This window comes from Oryzias latipes, chromosome 10 (genome assembly GCF_002234675.1).
Source record: "Oryzias latipes chromosome 10, ASM223467v1".
NCBI lineage: Eukaryota > Metazoa > Chordata > Actinopteri > Beloniformes > Adrianichthyidae > Oryzias > Oryzias latipes.
The window spans coordinates 18,153,639-18,172,599 of record NC_019868.2 but is presented as its reverse complement, the minus strand read 5'-3'; the positions used below and the strand labels follow the sequence as shown (position 1 = coordinate 18,172,599).

At 38.2% G+C, this 18,961-nt stretch overlaps 1 protein-coding gene across 3 annotated transcripts in view; it reads right to left on the bottom strand.

Annotated features, from left to right (window-relative positions):
• Positions 1 to 18,961, bottom strand: part of frmpd3 (FERM and PDZ domain containing 3) — a 113,585-nt gene that overhangs the window by 42,972 nt on the left and 51,652 nt on the right. For all 3 annotated transcript variants that reach the window (XM_020706654.2, XM_020706658.2, XM_011480296.2), the window contains one exon: positions 15,609 to 15,695. The gene's annotated coding sequence lies outside the window, so the exon portion shown is untranslated. The remainder of the gene's footprint in view (positions 1 to 15,608; positions 15,696 to 18,961) is intronic.

Genomic DNA, 18,961 nt, shown 5'->3' with positions numbered 1-18,961 from the left:
CAACACAACACAATAACTCACAACACAATAACTCACAACACAACACAATAACTCACAACACAACACATTAACTCACAACACAACACAATAACTCACAACACAACACATTAACTCACAACACAACACAATAACTCACAACAAAACACATTAACTCACAACACAACACATTAACTCATGGCCCAGAAGGGTCACAACACAACACATTAACTTACCTCACAACACATTAACTCACAACGGAAGTAAAGCAGCAATTGAAGTGCTTTTATTCTGAAATTTCTACTGGGCTGAGCAGCTAACTACCTAACAGAAAGTAATGTCACAGTGAGCAGTGGAGGGAGCATGTTATTGCTACAAGAGAAGCTAGCAGCAGTGTTGCCAGAAACTTTGTCTTTACTACGGTTCTCCTTCCTCTAAACACACACAATATGAACGCAGACTCCTCCCTCCGCTCTGACACCCCCCTCTGTCGCTGCACGCACCCTCCTCTCCTCTCCTTTTTTCCGCTCTGTCCTGTGTGTGCGTGTGTGTTGGGGACTGCACGTGCCTGTGTGAGAGGACGGAGCGGAAAAAAGGAGAGGAGAGGAGCGCGTGTGCAGCTCCCTCCACAGCTCACTGTGACATTACTTTCTGTTAGGTAGTTAGCTGCTCAGCCCAGTAGAAATTTCAGAATAAAAGCACTTCAATTGCTGCTTTACTTCCGTTGTGAGTTAATGTGTTGTGAGGTAAGTTAATGTGTTGTGTTGTGACCCTTCTGGGCCATGAGTTAATGTGTTGTGTTGTGAGTTAATGTGTTGTGTTGTGAGTTATTGTGTTGTGTTGTGAGTTATTGTGTTGTGTTGTGAGTTATTGTGTTGTGAGTTAATGTGTTGTGTGTTAAGTTAATGTGTTGTGTGTAAAGTTAATGTGTTGTGTGTAAAGTTAATCTGTTGTGTGTAAAGTTAGTGTGTTGTGTGTAAAGTTATTGTGTTGTGTTGTGAGTTATTGTGTTGTGAGTTATTGTGTTGTGTTGTGAGTTAATGTGTTGTGTGTTAAGTTAATGTGTTGTGTGTAAAGTTAATGTGTTGTGTGTAAAGTTAATCTGTTGTGTGTAAAGTTAGTGTGTTGTGTGTAAAGTTAGTGTGTTGTGTGTAAAGTTAGTGTGTTGTGTGTAAAGTTAATGTGTTGTGTGTAAAGTTAGTGTGTTGTGTATAAAGTTAATGTGTTGTGTTGTGACCCTTCTGGGCCACCGTACATATTGTGTGTGTTTAGAGGAAGGAGAACCGTAGTAAAGACAAAGTTTCTGGCAACACTGCTGCTAGCTTCTCTTGTAGCAATAACATGCTCCCTCCACAGCTCACTGTGACATTACTTTCTGTTAGGTAGTTAGCTGCTCAGCCCAGTAGAAATTTCAGAATAAAAGCACTTCAATTGCTGCTTTACTTCCGTTGTGAGTTAATGTGTTGTGAGGTAAGTTAATGTGTTGTGTTGTGACCCTTCTGGGCCATGAGTTAATGTGTTGTGAGTTAATGTGTTGTGTTGTGAGTTATTGTGTTGTGTTGTGAGTTAATGTGTTGTGTTTTGAGTTATTGTGTTGTGTTGTGAGTTAATGTGTTGTGTTGTGAGTTATTGTGTTGTGTTGTGAGTTAATGTGTTGTGTTGTGAGCTATTGTGTTGTGAGTTAATGTGTTGTGTGTTAAGTTAATGTGTTGTGTGTTAAGTTAGTGTGTTGTGTGTAAAGTTAATGTGTTGTGTGTAAAGTTAGTGTGTTGTGTGTAAAGTTAGTGTGTTGTGAATAAAGTTAATGTGTTGTGTGTAAAGTTAATGTGTTGTATGTAAAGTTAGTGTGTTGTGTATAAAGTTATTGTGTTGTGTTGTGACCCTTCTAGGCCACCGTAGTAATATATGCATAGCCTTGACTTCAAACACAACTTTGACCCGACTCACTAATCACTGTGTTAATTTGAGTTAATTTTTTTTTTTTTCTTAAACTGAGCTTTAAAAATAATAATAACCCTGACAGATTTACCTCCATAACCACTAAAAACTTTTGATGAGAACATGAAATACCAGTTTGTTGCAGACAAACAATGACAGTCTTTATGTCCATGTAGAAGACGATGCAGATTATTATGGTTCATGAGCCGTGCCGCTTCCCCAGTTGCTCAATTTTAATCGCCAGAATATTTTTCTAGAAAACACAACTGTTCGGATTTTGATTAAGAAACCAGACTCACCAACAACAGCCGCCCGTGACCCTGTCGGCGATCATTACTCTGCCGCAGCAGAATCAGGTGACACACTGACGCCTGCTGATAACAGACTTGACATTTGAAACACTTGTTCTGGAGCTGTAGAAACTGTTCTTCATGCTGTGCAGGAGCTGCTCGTCTTTCAAACCTCACCTGTTCTCTAATGCTCGCATTGCATGTGGATGCTGAAGTACACACAGCGGGTCAAGCTCACTCACCCTTCTGTCACCCCTGTCATCATGTGGAGCAATTTGGATTTACTTTTGTCCCTACAACTCATTAATTATTTGGTTAAAACAGTGAGGCTATGGCAGAACGACAGAGAGATTCATGCTGTGCAGTGTTGGTTTACATGTTTGTTTGTTTTTGGAATGTTCAGTTTGAAACTGGCTTTGGGATTTGAAACTGGCTGCACGCCAAGCAGTGGAGATCTGTTGTCAGGGGCCCTCAGGCTTCGAGGGCTTTCTGAGGGACTGGATTTTAGAGCTTTATGGTCAGTACTGGAAAAAGCTCAGTTCTAAACAGATTTTTATGTAAGCTATAGAACTCATAGAAAACATTATATTTCTTCTTTTATTTAATTGTTTGACATTTCATTTTGATTTCTGGAAATACATTCTGTTTTCCTAAATGTTTTTTTTTTCTTTTCTTATTTTTTTTAATGGAAATTTGTTGCAATGGGACATTGCTGATTGGATAATGATGTTTGTCCATTACTTTAACCAAAGGTTATTTGGCATTCAGTGATATGCTCCACAATAACCACAACACTTTTATTACTATGCAAACACGCATTTGATAAAAACTCTAATGCTAAAAAAATCAAACGTCATAATCCAATCAGGGATGTTCCCGAAAAATGTGTTTCAATTTTAACATTTTATTCTGATTTCTCGAAAATACTTTTGTTTTATGAAACGTTTCAATCTTATTTTGCTTCATTCTTGTGGGATTGTGATATGGTTTATGGAATTTTGTTTTGATTTCTAAAAATGAAATGTTGTTTTTTATTATTTCTTTTGGTTTTTCAATCATCGCCACTCAGGTCCTTTATTTGTTTATTGTTTTTAATTTGGGGTTTGTGTGCTTCAAGTTGTGAACTATATTCACTTCAATTTTTCCTTCCTTATTCTAACCAGCTTTTGTATTGGTTACTCAGAAACACATTTTACCACGGTAACAGCAACGTTAAACAGCTGATATCCTTTTATTCTATTTTTTACGATGCATTTTTGTAAAATATGAATGGAAATTATCAATGTCTGTGTTAATTAAACAATTTGCATATAACAATATACACATAACAATGTCCTTCTTGTTCTTAGTTATGTACACAAATTTAAATGTTTTTTGTACTTCACAGCTTTTCCTTATAAACAAAACTCATATTGCACTTAAATAGTAAGAAGCTAAGCTTTCTTAGTTCTTTCTTCTAAATTGCAACAATTCCTTGCAAAAAGAAACCAAGGAGCACAGGAGAGGTTAGCACAAATGAACGGTTAGGGTCATGAGATGAGAATCTGTGGTGGAAAAAAAATGCATAAAATGATGTGTATCAATGATGGCAGATGCATTCTAGCTCAGGTAAAACAAACTGAAAGGCATGTAAGCATACTGTCAGAAATAACCCCTGAGCAGCAGAAATGTGAAAAATGTACTGCTTGTTTGTGAGGTTGAGACCAAATTGTTTCTTGTTGAGGCTTTGCAGCAGCTTCAGCTTCCAAGCTCCAACTCTCATGGTCAAACATTGTACAAATACACACTATGGCACACTGTAAACTTGATTTTCCTTTTTTTTCTTTCAATGCGATTAGCTTTCTTTTGGATGTAACCGGGGAAACTATATTCACTAACAAAACTGAGCTTGTAAGTGTGCCAACTGCAGGTTCTTACCTGATTACAGTTTACTTATTGACAATGAGAGGCACTCCACTTGAAATCAGCTTATGCAGCGAGTAAGGAGGCAGGCTGGCAGGTGTTGAGCACCGATACGTTTCTTATCGTCAAACGTTCATAAATCCAGGACACATGCATATGTCACATCCCACACACATGCACCTCATGGAGAGGCAGAAAAAAAAAAGGGTGAAGGAAGTGAATCTCCCCTTTTTTCCCCCTGTATTCTAATAGATGATTCAAGTTGTGAGAATTGTTTTCCTTAAAATTGAAGAGTTAGATGTAGTGGGATTAGTGATTACTGACCACATGAGAAGCTGCAGAACTCCTTATGTTTCAGAGTGAAAATATTTTGATCAGCTTTTCAGAAAAAAATAAAATAAACTTCACGCCAGAGTAATAACTGGAATGGTATCCAGAAGCGGTAAGGTGACATTTAAGATTTTAATATGAGAGCTGTGTGTACTTAATTAAGGAATAGCAGGGGACAGCAGACTCTGTCTTCTTCACTGTTTCCTAGGAAAGCTTATTTCATGCTCCAGGAAGTCTTTGCTTTACAGAAATGCACAAGACGTGCTCGCAGGGAGACAGAATGAGGATCTCAGACAGTCTTTAAGCATGTCAATGCAGAGGATGAGCTGTAATCGTATAGCTTGGTTTCAAGCTCCACAATGCAGAATTCTTGAACATTGCAGATATTTATCTAATTTACATGACTACTTATGGATACGCATTTGATGACATTTCCAAAAGGTCTTACTCTTAGATTAACAAAAATATGTGTACGTTTTAGAAAAATAAACCTTTAACAGGCACATTTAAAGACCCATGTTTTTAACATGTCATTTCTAATGATGGAGGACATGCATATATAAAATTACGCTTAAAATTGCATTTCTGAGTATTTCATTGTTCATATTACTGTGAATTAGGAGCTGACAAAACAAAATACAGTTTGAAAAAGCCTGTAGCTGTGACCTAGAAGCGACCACTGGCATCTGATCTCTCCACTTGTAGTTGACAAGATCCATGAACATCTTAATTTTCATCATCTTTGGTGACATCTGGTATAAAAATATACGCCTGCAACAAATTTTTGTTGCACCAGTAATTTCAGGAGTAAGATAGCTGAAGAAATTGTAAACAGATGGATTACAGGAAGTAGCTGTGGGCTTACTTTGTTAACAGTGCTGCCCACACTGCTCTCCTGGTTGGCCTGGAGCTTGCACTCTCTGTCCCCCCATGCCCCCCTGCTCTCTGGTTTTGGGGGCCCCCGTGGCGGTCCTGCTGGCCCTGGCCCGGGGAGCGGTTGTTCTCTATCTGCTACCGTGCAGGTGTTAGGGGGTTCTAGCTGCCGCTGCCGCTGCCGCTGCTGCTGCGGCGGGGGTCTTGGTGTGGGGATGACTGGGCACTCTCCCTCCTTCTGTTTACATTCCATCATCCATTTTAGAAAAACATAAACACTTACTCAATCAAAGTTGTTAGCTCACCTTTGCAGGTCTTCAGGCCTTTAGCTCTCATCTGTTTGCCCAGCTGTTGGACAGGACAAGTAAAAAAAAAACAAAAACAGTGCTGCCCACAGCTTAGAGGTAAATTCCTAAATAACCGCTCTGCAGAGACTATGTCCTAGAAAACAACATTTTTTATAAAATGGCATAAACATAAAAGACCACTGGAAAGGCTTTTAAAATAGATCAGAAGGTCAGAGTCAAATTTAAAAATTTAGAAGCCTTTTTCTGTTTTTTTTTAGTGCCTCACTGTATCTCCAGTTTTGTGAGCTTGGTCTATGGGTTGGAGAATACCAAAAGTTCGTATTTTTCCCCAAATTGTTCCAAATGCATGTTTTATTGCTGATTTTTTGGACTTTTTTCACATTTGAATTGCATATGGGACTTTTATTTGAGTTTGTCTGTATTAGAACTGGCTGAACTTTACCAGAATTTCACTTGTAAGTGAACTTAGATTCTTCTTTTTCTGGGTGGACCGGGGTTTTGTTTGTTTTACCCGCACCACAGTTCAGAGTTCTGACAAAATTCTTTGCTCTGAACCGAAAATGGAAAAGTGAATTTGGGAGCACAAATGCTCTTTCTCTCAATTTTAACATTTTTAGAGTTTACTGATTTGCTTAATTTTTTTTTTTTACTTGTCCTGTCCAACAGCTGGGCAAACAGATGAGAGCTGAAGGCCTCTTGTGTTGGACATATTTTACTTTAACAACAGGGGTTATGAATTTTCTGACAAACCAGAGGTATGTCTGAATAAACCCCTTTTGTAATTGAGGCCAAACTTTATTCATGTTAATCGTATTTGAAAATCTTTTGTGTTGGACCGGACGGAAAAGGAAAGGAGGGAAGAAGAGAGAGGGATGTTAGAGAGGGGGGGGTTGATTATAAGGGGCGGGGTGGGGGGTAAAACCATGAAGCAGCATAAAGCAACACGTTGCTGGATGTTTATAATCATTACAGGGAGGTTCAGATGTAATACAAATCTAGAAGGGGTGGGGCTGTCCACACACACACTCTAATGTTATAAACACACCTGTTGGCTGCAAAAATGTCCACATGTCAACATATACACAATACAGATAGTGTTCACACATTTGTGAACACTATCTGATTTGCTTAATTTGATCATACTAAAATGTATTTTTTCTCTACAGTGCACCTGACCAATGAATTACCAGATTAAATTGCTAAAAAATGGTTGTGCTTTATATTGTTCTCTGCCTTGTCATCTTTAAATATGCAAAGTGCTGCAAATTATAGAGTTTATTTATCAAAGTATGTATTCATAGTAGTTATTGTACTTAATGTGGTGTGGATCATTATAATATTTGCTCAAATACCATACAAATGGCTTCACAATATATGAGTTTCTAAGACTAGGAGTTGTGTATTTACACAGCTTCATTTAGTTCCCACTGTGAATTGTTCATTACTTATACAAAAAAAAACTTTACAAAACATATTTCCGTATTGACAGATTTTTCTTTGAATTAAGCAGATATATGTTTTAATACCCAGAAACTGAGTGATTTACGTATCACATAGGTCAGTGATTACCATGGCAACCTCTGGAGCAAGCAGCAGGATGCTGTCTGAGTGGCACAGCGGCTGTGAGTCTCACAGAATCTGAAAAAAAAAGATGATCAAGCCCACAAACCTCGAAGAGATTATCTTTATCCTGTTGATTTTCTTATTGTCAAGAGAGGAAATTCATTTTACAACATGTCAGAACACATCGTACATCCTAAGCCGAAGCAATGTTCGGCCAGCAGGAAGAAGAAGATGAAGAACTCGGAAGAATTAAAGCAAATAGGGGAAATAATCGTACAACCATTGCATCATGAACTGTGGTAGGCTATAACTCAAAAGCACAAGATAGAGTTTTAGGCTAATTGTTCCTCTCTGTGAATAAATGTGCATTTCAATCTAACTTCTGAAAATAAAAAACAGCTACTATTTTTTCTGTACATGTAGCTGCATTTTTGAAGTGCAGTTCATTTGCCTTCTTCCCTCTTAAACCTGAGTGTTGAAAAATGTTAGTATGACCAATCATCTCAAGTTTTTATCTCTTAAGCTAGGAGCTCTTGTCGAGATTTGCATCTGTCTTTACTTTAAGTTCACTTTAAATCAACTTCAGATGAAGAGTTTGTAAAAGAGTCAGTGCTTTGTTAGTTTAAAACTGGGAAAATACTAACTGGATTGGATTTGACTCCAAGTACAGAGAAAGCACTAGTTGTTTCCAAAAAAAAAAAGCTTGCAATGCTTGCAACATGCTAATGATGGTCGTCTTGGTACTCCAGAACCTTCAAACTTTTGATTATTATTTTTGAGGTATCACTTCAGAACTTACTTTGATGTGAGTAAATTTATTGCTTGATAATCTCCAAACATGTTTCTGCTTTAGTTTAGTCAAGTAATTGCTAACGAAGGTACAACAAATAAAAAAAAAAATGATAAAATTGAAAAAAACAAAAAAAACACAAAACGAATTTCTAGGCGCAGCCAGGGGTTGGAGGGGATCTGGTTTGGGGACCAGAGAATTTCCTCTCTGCTCTTCTGCTCCTTGCAGATAATGTTGACCTGTTGGCTTCATACTGTAGAGTCAGGACCCCCAGGGTGCATTGGGGCGGTTTGCGGCCGAGTCTGAAGTGGCTGGGATGAGGGTCAGCACTGCTAAATCTGAGGCCATGTTCCTTACTGGAGAAAGGTACTTTGCTATATCTGGGTGGGTTGGAGTGTTCCTGCCCCAGGTGGTGGACTTTAAACCTCCAAGATAGGGGTCTTGTTCACGAGTTAGGGAAATGACAGGTGGATTGGTGCAGCTTTCGCTGTTGCGGTCTCTTTACCGGTCCGTTGTAGTGAAGACTGAGCTGAGGCAGAAAGCAAAGCTCTCGATCTTCGAATACTTCTTTATGGTCATGACCGAAAGAACAGGTCCCAAATACAAGCAGCTGACATGAGCTTTTTCCGTAGGGCGGCTCACCGCTCCCTTAGAGACAGGACGAGAAGCTCGGTCACCCGCAGAGAGCTTGGAGTAGAACCGCTTCTCATCCACATGGAGAAGAGGCAGTTGAGGTGGCTCAGGCATCTGGTTTGGATGCCTTCTGAACACCTCCCAAAGGGAGGTGTTCCAGGCATGTCCCACTGGGCTGAGGCCCAAGGAAAGACCCAGGTCACGCTGGAGAGACTGTGTCTCTCAGATGGCCTGGGAATGTCTCGGGGTCCCCCAGAGGAACTGGAAGAAGTGGCCGGGGAGAGGGAAGTCTGGGCATCCATGTTTAGACTGCTGCCCCTGCGACCCGCCTCTGAATAAGCGGATGAAAATGGATGGATGAGAACAGGAAACTGACCAAAAATCCCAGTTAAACAGTGGAAGACAAGAAATAAAAATCTAACTGGGTTACTTAAGGCTAACTATAGATCCAAAACATCAAATGCTAAAGATCTGACAACTTTACAACAATAACTTTGATGCTAAATGCACTTTATTACCTTATATTTTCCTTTCTCTTTTAGGCTGTACCTTTTTATTGTGGCAAGACAGTACAAACTTAAAATTATTTTTGGTGTCTTGTCATACTGTTAGCAATAAGGCTGTTAATAAGGATGTATAGGTGGTAAAATAGTCTGCTGCAGTCTACTTCATTTTATGGCAATAGATGGTAGATCTTTAATAAAATATAAATAATTTAACAGTATAACACAGGAAGCCCCGAATAGCGCCAAGAAATATTAAAGCATGCAAGAATGGGAAAATATTTCAATCATGGCTCTACAGCAGTGGGTCTCCCGAGTATCCAATTTCTTACAAATCATACTTTATAGTAAATGTGATGCAACACAGCGGTAAACATCCTCTGGAGCCAGCACTGATGAAATGTGTTTCTGGCCCAAAATTTCAAATGTGCTGTCTAAGTGTTTGCACTTTCAACATTGAGTTTCCTGGGAATTAAATGGTAATTTTTTTCCCTCTGAATAATATTTAATATTTCGATTTGGTCACATGCATGGTGCAATTTTTTTTCATTTAGGAGAAAACAGGAAAGCCAAAGTGTTTCTTGTTGGGACATCCTTTTTCTGTCCGATATGAAGATAAAAAAGCGTACATATTTGCATCTTTGCACAAGATTTTCACATACAAATCAAACCACTTATAAAAGTTTATGACATGACGTACAGGATCAGACTCTTCTCTTTGACTCATAAATCGCATGGATCGGTGGTCCCCAATCATTGTTACTCCAAGAGCCGGTTTAATGTATGTACCAGCCTGTAAGAGGCTAAAGAGGGTGCCAAATTTCGCCTCAAAAGTTTCCCTTTTGAGGGTCAAGTTTATCTTCATCCTCTGTAAAATATCTGCACTTGCTTTTAAATATATTGAAACTCCAGATTTTTTGTAGAAACCATCAAAATGTGATTTCGTTTTTCCCTCAAAGTGGACGCTAATCCGTCGATTTATAAGATGTGACGGACGAATACACAAAAGACGTACTAAACTAAACTAAAACTGCTATTTACCAAATATAATCATGAATGTGAACACACTGTTTGAGTACCTTTATTGGCAGCATCCTTGTAACATTGGACAGCTGGCTGCTGAGAATTATTTATTTTTATAATGGTGTGTGGGAACAACTGTTACAATACTTCCATATTTTAAGTAAAGACTCCCTTAATTTCCATAATTAATGTTCGGCACAGCTGCTTTCAATAAGGAATGAGTTGCATGTGTTGTGCAGAATCCAGTAGTTTCCAAAATAAAACTTCATTCAGAATCTGATTAGATATAAATCAGAAAAAATATAGATTGATTTCTTTTTTTTCTCCTGCAGTCTGGTACCAACTGTATCACGAACCGGTACCGGTCTGTGGCCCGAGGGTTGGAGATCGCTGGTACAGATTTCATTTAACCAAAACATCAACCTTTATATTACCGTGGACAGCCAGCACAGTCATAAAATAAGAGAGAGCACGCAAATACGAACACAGTTGAAGGGTGGAAAGAACCTGCAGATTTACTGTATTAGTTCTACTTGGCATTGTTCTATTTAGAGGTACAGTACATCTGCTGTGACCAAAATGCTGCCTTAGCAAATTCTATTAGTCCTTGACTGTGAGCCTCTCAGTATTTCTGTCAGTCATTTCTTTTTCCGGAGATAAGTGGGTGTCAAGACGAATCTTTCAGAATACATAATGAGATTGTTAGTGGTTCTTCTCTGTGATTAAAAGGAGATTGGTGTCACCCAGCATGACACAGAGACTGTGTTGATGAATCTGGAGGTTATCACATCCACTGACGTATACACTTAAGGATAGCACACATACAGAATCGCACAGACAAAAGCAACAAAAACTGTCACTCAAATCTGGTCTTGTTTCAAGCCACTTGTGTCTACAAAGAGACAACATCTAAACTGGTAACTTCTTAATAAGAAGGAAGAAGTAACATGTGATTGTGTGACTCTAGTTTTACAGAAAAAAAAAAGAACAATGCAAAAAAACAACAACACTTTGCTGGCACAAACCCAGCTGTCTGGGTAATCCAGAGTTTCCTGGCATCTCTATCTAAACAAAAGAATAAAGATGTCCAAAGGATCTCACAGACTCTGACTATGAACTCTAGGGTCCAGAGATAAGAAAATCCACTGTGTTTGATGGTTTTTATTTGGGCCTCACATACAATTCAACCACAAGGAGCCAGAAGAAAAAAAATAAATGTGTTCTCCTAATGTAAATGCAAATCAGAGGTGTCAGAAAATACAAATGGTGTCACACAGGAAGGAAAAAGCATTGTATGAAACACACAAAAACAAGTCAAGAAAGAGACTTCATAAGGTTCTCTGTGCCGAGAAATGAATGAGCAACCAGAGGTGGGAAAAGGGTCTGCTGGTTTGGATCAGGACCAGGAAAACGAGTCTAGTTTTTGATGAAATCGTCTGAATCAAATTGTCTATAAAAAGCCTGAACTGATCTGAAGTCAATATAAAAGAGAATGCACCTCACTCCTGCTAGCAAACCTCAGCCTGACAGAATAACAAACATCTTCAAGGTGTAAAGTATAGACTTCTGTGATTTTTATGCAACCATTTGACAGCTCCCAAGGCAATACCGTGGTAAATAGTAAAAAAGAGAACACAGTTTACTCTTAACAAGATAACTGTCTGTAATCAGAACTAAAAATTAGTTTCTTAGCATTAAAGTTCCACACCGATCATTTTTTGATCAATGGTAAAAGTGTTCCCAGTGGTCTTTTAATTATGATTATGCAGTTTTTAGCATAAAAAGAACATATTTACTGCAGAGCAGCAGGAGTTCATTCGAAATTGGCCTTTGTTGTGCAAATTTGTTGTGCAAAGTTGTGGGCAGGACTATTGGTGAGGGGTAAGCCTTTCCGCATTTCCTGTCATCCAATTTTTTACACTCTCTTCCGCTAGCTTACAGCCCCTCATAACCCCAATTTAACATTGCCAGTGCAACAAAAATGGTGAGCAATATCAGAGCTATCCAGCCCTAGTTTTGAGCCAGATGCCAGCTCAGACGAGGAAAACAAAGATGTACATGGATCTAATTGTCTGCAAGTGTATGCATCAGAATGGAGCATCCACTACTCATTGCTGCAAGCATTTTCCAACTGCATTTTTTCATCTGCTCTTGATTCACAATTATTTACATTGAGAAATACCCAGAAATGCAAATTTCAGCTTAATTTTCTTAATATTGAGTATGTCCTCCATCATGAGGAAAAAACCACAAGAGCATGTTAAAAACATCAAAAACACAATTTTCATCAGAGTGGGTCTTTAAAATGACAAAAACCTGTGAGACATTTCACTCCATCTTTACAGCAGGTAATCCATTCATCGCTGCAATAGCCCAGACAGATTTTTTTAAGCTAGAGTAAGTATTTTTTAAACCCAGCAAAAACACATTGTTGAATGTATTGTTATGCGTAATATATAAGTAGAATATGAATACTGACGTGTTTTTACATTGGGTGTCTGTAAATGACATTTCTTCTCGGCTGTGCTCGTGGCTGACATTAGCATTTACTGACAAGATTCAGGAGATCATTAAAAAGACAAGAATTCAATTGCCAGAGCATTTTGCTCCCTTCCAGACACTTCCAGTTGCAGGAACGCAAATGTCTCTCCCCCTCTGCAAATGTTGGCAACATCCTCTGTTTGATTGAGGAATGGGTCATTTCCCCACTCCAAAACAGAACCCACTTCTTTTTCCCCATTTCTTGTTCGATGCTCTGTGAGGGACACTAGCTTTTCTCTTCTTGTGGCAACGCATTATTGGTGAAACCTAGCAAGAGGAAAATGTCAAAAGTGTTCATGCTTCAAAGATAAAGATGTGGTTATGTAAGGTGTTGTGTGAGTTAGTCACAGTGGCAGCAATACGGCGGAGACAGACGCGCTTTTGTGCTGGTGATGTAAAACGCTGGGAAGAGTCACACGTTTGTTTTAACCTAACAATAAAGCCCAACGTGTAAAGTCATTATTTCAAGAAATAACAGGAACGCTGAAAGTGACAAAAGTCTTTAAATTTAAATTAAAGAGACTAAATAATACTGTTTAGGATCTCATTTTAATCTTATATAATTTGACGTATTATTCTTAAAAAAGTCCTTTGCTTAGCCCCCTCTTTTACTTAAAGCTTCACTAATCTCATTCTCCCAACCCTCAGCAAAAAGTAGTACATCTTAAGTTTATTTTATTACGTGAGTAGTAAAGTAAAGTAAAGTAAAAGTGTATTATAAAAAGTGTATTATAAACCATGTACATGTAGTGTAGGAAATCTACCAACCAATCTAACTAAATACATCTTCAGACTAAATTAAAACCTTTTAAGTTTACAATACATAGAAAAAGTAAACTTCAAGTGTACTGCCTCACTTTAAGTATAGACTAAGTATACTTGCGGGACACTTACATATCCTACATTTTGCTAAGAGAAATTACATTTTGCAAGCATTTTCACAAAACAAGAAAAAAAGTCAACTATTCGCTTCGATCTCTCTTAGTTGTTCAACAGTTTGCTTCACCAACTAATGTTGCCTTTCTGGAAATACAGAGAAACGAGATTTAACTGCCCTGTTGTTGGATGCTATCATACAATATTCTTTTGTGCAGGTCTTTTGTTAACAATAGGACAAAAGTACACTTTAATCTGAAACAATTGGATTTCAATCTTTAGATCACATTTGGAACAACAACAACTTTACTGCAGGATTTTAGCTCTTGAAATAAAGTAAATCATGATTGCTCTCTACTTTGCTTTGCATCAGCAGATTGAATGTGACCATTTTCTGTGGAACGTCATTTAATTAATTTTTGCAGTTACATTTCAGTTTTGGTAATATTTAACTTTAGTTCTTTGATATTTCCTGTTAAAACCGTTTAATATATTATATTAAATCTATTAAAACTGCCCAGGTAATGTGTCAACCAGCTCTGAGGCTCCTCTTCCTCAGAGAAGGTTGCTGCAAAGAGCAACATTCCATGACGGTAAAAATTTTAGTCAGATTTCCATTAACTTTGAGAATATTGTAATTCTGTAGTTATTCATTATGAGATTAATGTTTTGTCATAAAAAAGTATCGTATAAATGCTTTTGTAGAAATAAAGCTGCACACATAAAAGTCAGACTAGCTATAATTGGACATTTCAACATTTATAGTTGGCCTGGAAAGCTATATTGCCTGGGCTCTGAAAAATACACATGCATATATATCAGGATCACTTAAAGCAACAAGACGTAACTATTATTACAGGTGCTCTGATTTTGTTCACAAGCAGCAGGTTTTCTCAAATCCAATTCATCCTATCGCTGCCAAAACCGACTGGAATATGTCTGTTGTACAATTTCCACCACTCTCACTCAGAGTTGCGTAACAAATCTCCTCTCGATTTGAGAACTTCAATTGATGCGAAAAGCAGCACAAATAAATGATAAGATGCACACATGAAGGCAGCCGTGTTGCTCTGGGAATGCAGCTCTGTTTTCTATAGTGCTTCAGCTAGTTCTGAGGATGAGTTTACGTTGTCAGATCTCCCAGAGAACTTGTAATTGAGAATGTTTCTGCTTGTCAACTCCTGGGAAGTGTAGCAAAATTCTTATTTTACTTCCTGCTGGAATTGGTCCATCCAACACACCTCTCTTTTGATGAGTGGTTCCATGACTCAGTAGTTTCGACCTTGAAACACTGTGATGTGTTTTGATATCTGCAAACATTCGTTTCTCTGTTTTTAATCAACATTTTTAAAAATAATTAGAAAAAAGAAAGAATTGGGCAAGTGATTACTGTTGTTTTAGCACTGCATTTATAGCCCAATTACATCTGATAGGACTTCTGCAAGGTTTTTCAAGTGTTGACTTGAGCGTTTTTGCTCTGCAGCATTGCTACAGCCCCTCCATCTGTTGCGGTGATGGCCATGCACCTGGCCATCATGTAGAATCCACTGCTCTGCATCAGCTCTGGCGAAGAATCAATGCAGAGTTGCAGATGTGAGCAAAACCTGCAGAGGACACACACATGCGCTCCTTCTCTGCATGCGCTTGATCGCGCCTCCACTGCAATATCATAAAACAGAGGATTCCCACTAAGACAGCGCTTTGCCTGAATGTAGGCAATGAAAAGATCGCACCACTGAGAGTGTTAGAAGTTAAAGCACCACAATCCACCAACCATTCTCTTTAAATAGCCTTTTACAACATGATCAACCAGGGAAAGGAGGAGTTTTATTTGGGTGAAATTCATCGTTTGCCCTCAGGAAATACATAATCTCTCACTGTTTTTTTCGCAAAATGTATGAGGAAAATGTTCCTGAAAAAGTTTGTATTCTGTGGACTCACTGTTTTTTTAATTGATTCATTCTTTCCTTCATTTAAAAACCTCACTGTAGAAACGTGTTAGTCTGATGCCCAGCATGTCGTGTCTCAACAAAAGCAGATGGAAAAGACAAGCTTTACTTACGATCTCTGAATGCACATTGTACAACAGATCCTCTTCTTTAGCAGGCGACTGCCAAAACACATGGGCAGCAGACACTGGTGCGTGGACCTGTTGAGGGACAAATACGCAGGAAAAGTCTTCAGTTTTCATTTGTTAGTAAAGCTATTTGTGTTTTATAAATGCAAAAATCAAAATACAGAAAACAATGCAAACGGTTTCTCATGAAGTCTTAGCACGTAAAATATACAGAGAGACTTTGAGGTTGTTGAGTGTAGCATGTGCACTGAATGTTCAACTCATTTGTAATGCAGCTTTAAGTCACTTCTCAGTGTTTATAGTTGGCTTCATGTTGGTAGTTTGCACAAGGGTAAAGTCACGTGGTATCCACATGCTTTAATTTGAAAAGTTTCTGTACTTTTGTGGAACATTTCCTCAATGCTCCTTTTAGAAACTGACAAGTGTAAGCAGTTTGGCAAAAATATTTAACACATAATTTTATTAAAGGCCCACTCCAATGAAAACTGTGTTTTTAACATGTTTCTCTGGCATTTTTCTTATGATGGAAGACATATATTGAGAAAATTAAGCTTGAAATGACATTTCTGAGAATCAAATCGCTGTGAATCAGGAGCAGATGAAAACATCTCGTTGGGAAAAGATCTGACGTAGGTGCGCCAAGCTCCCTGCTCCGCTCCATTCTGATGTATTCACTTGTAGAAAATAGATCCACGCATGTCTTTGTTTTCCTTATCTGAGATTGCCTCAGGCTCGAAACTGTACAGGTAGACAGCTCCAATATTGCTCGCCATTTTAGTTGTACCGGTAATGTTGGATTGGGGTTGTGAGGGGCTGTAAGTTAGCGTGAGAGAGCGTAAGCAAAGGTATTATAGGAAGTTTAGCAGGCTTACTCTGGCAACAGTCCCCCCCCCACAACACAGAGGCGAATTTCGAATGAACTCCTGCAGAATCTATGTCCTGAAAAACGACAGGATTTGTTGATTGTGTAATTAGAGTGAAGCTTTAACCCTTGTGCTATCTTAGATGACCCCACCCTTCCATTGATGTGTTCTCCCTACCATGACAAAAGTGGATAAAGAGGATTTCATGTAATCCATGGACACCAGTGAAGATCACAAATCATTGAAGAAAAAAGGTTCAGTGCACTGACTTGTGGGGTCTAGATGACCCAACTCCCAATGTTAAAGTGCCTAGGACAGCACAAGGGTTACAGCAGCAGAGACATTTTTCCTTACACATTTACTAAATAACTCGAGTGAAGCCCATCCACTGCTGCTTTTGCTAGATAAAGCAGACATAATTGATTAACCCTGGAAATTGAAGCTGATTCCATTTGCTTCTCTTCTACGTACGTGAACTCCGAAACCTCAGACACCTTCCAGGTACTGGATTGGACTGGATGGATTCATCAACTTTGCACTGAAATACCACTGAGCATGAGTTGTACTTGCATGTGCACGCCCCATTTCTCTGTATTTCCACAAACAGGCTTTTGGAGGCACAACAGTCGGTGGTACTATTCCTGAGCTCTGCTATCAAAAATAGTGCTTTGACAAAACCTTAAAACACATAAGAAGATGCATTCATTTGTAAGTGACAGGTAAAATAGACCTTTAATGTCTTAAAAATAAAAAAATATATTTTAGTTACATTTATGTATTTTAATGTATATATTGTTTGTTGTTATAAGATCTTTTATGATTGCTCTTTTTCCCAGTCTTTGTTTGCTGCAATTTGTTTCAGGTTTCATGTTGAGCATCTATTTAGTTTGAATTTCGTTGTGTTCTCATGGTCTAACAAAGCAGTCCCTAATGTTCAGTAAAAGAAAATCCATTATTTATAGCCTTCCAACTGTCTGTTTGTTCTGCATCTTGGTTCTCCACCTGCGCCCATCATGACAGAAGAACTATGCTTCAGGCCATTTCAAGGAATCCCAATGAATCCTGGTTCTTGGAAGAAGAAGAAGATAAGACAGAAGTGCTGCCTGAGGATTTTGCCAAGCAGGATCCCCTAAGATTTTCTTTTATTCACGTAATTGTTGTCGTTTAGTCTTGTTTTTCTCCGTTCAGAGAAAAAAAAAACTTTCAGTTGATTTCTTTCTAATCCCAATTTGTCCTAATGTGTTCAGTTTCTTGTCTGTGAAGTATGTTGTTTTTGTAGATCTTGAAATACTTACATACTTACACAACAGAGATGACAAAATATGGAGCGTGATGGACAAAAAGTTGACTAAAAAAGCGAGATGAAAAGGGACAAATCAGTTCTAAAGATATGAAAAAAACAAACTAAAGGTATATTTTTTTTTTCTGAAACTGAGTCTAGATTCTACAGTATGGCTGAACTACAAGAAATTACCTTTTCTGGTATTTTTGCCACTTAACCTGTGTCGACTAATGTTGTATTTTGTGTTTTCAAAAATCTCCCAAGATTGCAGCAACATAAACTCTCAACTACTCGCACCCAAAGCTGCTTTTAAGTTGATTGCATAAACACTTCACTACTGTAAAGAGTTGCATATCAACGCTAAGCTGCTGCTCTGTGCTTCAGAACGAGCAGGAATTATGTTTATGCATAAACTGGTAAAGAGTTACAGTAGTTGAAAGAATGTCAACACTGAAGCTATACATTTACATTTAGCTTTAAATGAACAAAAATGGCTAGAAATGAGCTCTTCTGAGGGAATCATCATCATCCTCCTTCTAAAACTAAAAGAAAATAGGGAGGACTTTTACACCAAAGTCTAAGAGAATTTTGTCAAAAAGGAGATGCGTAGGCTAATTGGTAACTCTTAATTGTTGTTGCATTGGGGGGCATGCTGTTTACATTCTTCCTTGATCCAAGACGTACCTGCTATGTATGGTGTGTAAAGAAGGCTGATACGCAATATGAAACACATTCTGGAGCTGGCAAACATATTGGGTTCATTTAATTAAATAAATCTGACTCCGAAAGAGTTACTGCCCCACCAGTCACAAACCTCATAACACATCAGTGTGTTGCATTTGTTCATAATGAATTCCAACATCCAAATTGTAAATTAATATAGTGTGGATCTTCCATTGGTAATTCATAGTAGTACAGGCTTCAGCAATAATGAAAACTAGGAGGCATTTAAAATCAAATGGGTTAACCATCACAATGGTCTTAACACACAGACCTTAATCAGATTCTTTAGGTTGGAAATGAAATGTGCCAGCAGGTACTTGAAACTTGAACCAAGTTACAAAGATTTTCTGCAGTCAGGGTCCCAACAGCTTAATGTCTAAAAGTACAATGGAACATATAGACTCACAGAGCCCCACTGCTTTTGTTTGCTCAAACACAAATAAATGAAACACGGGAAAAAAACAAAAACA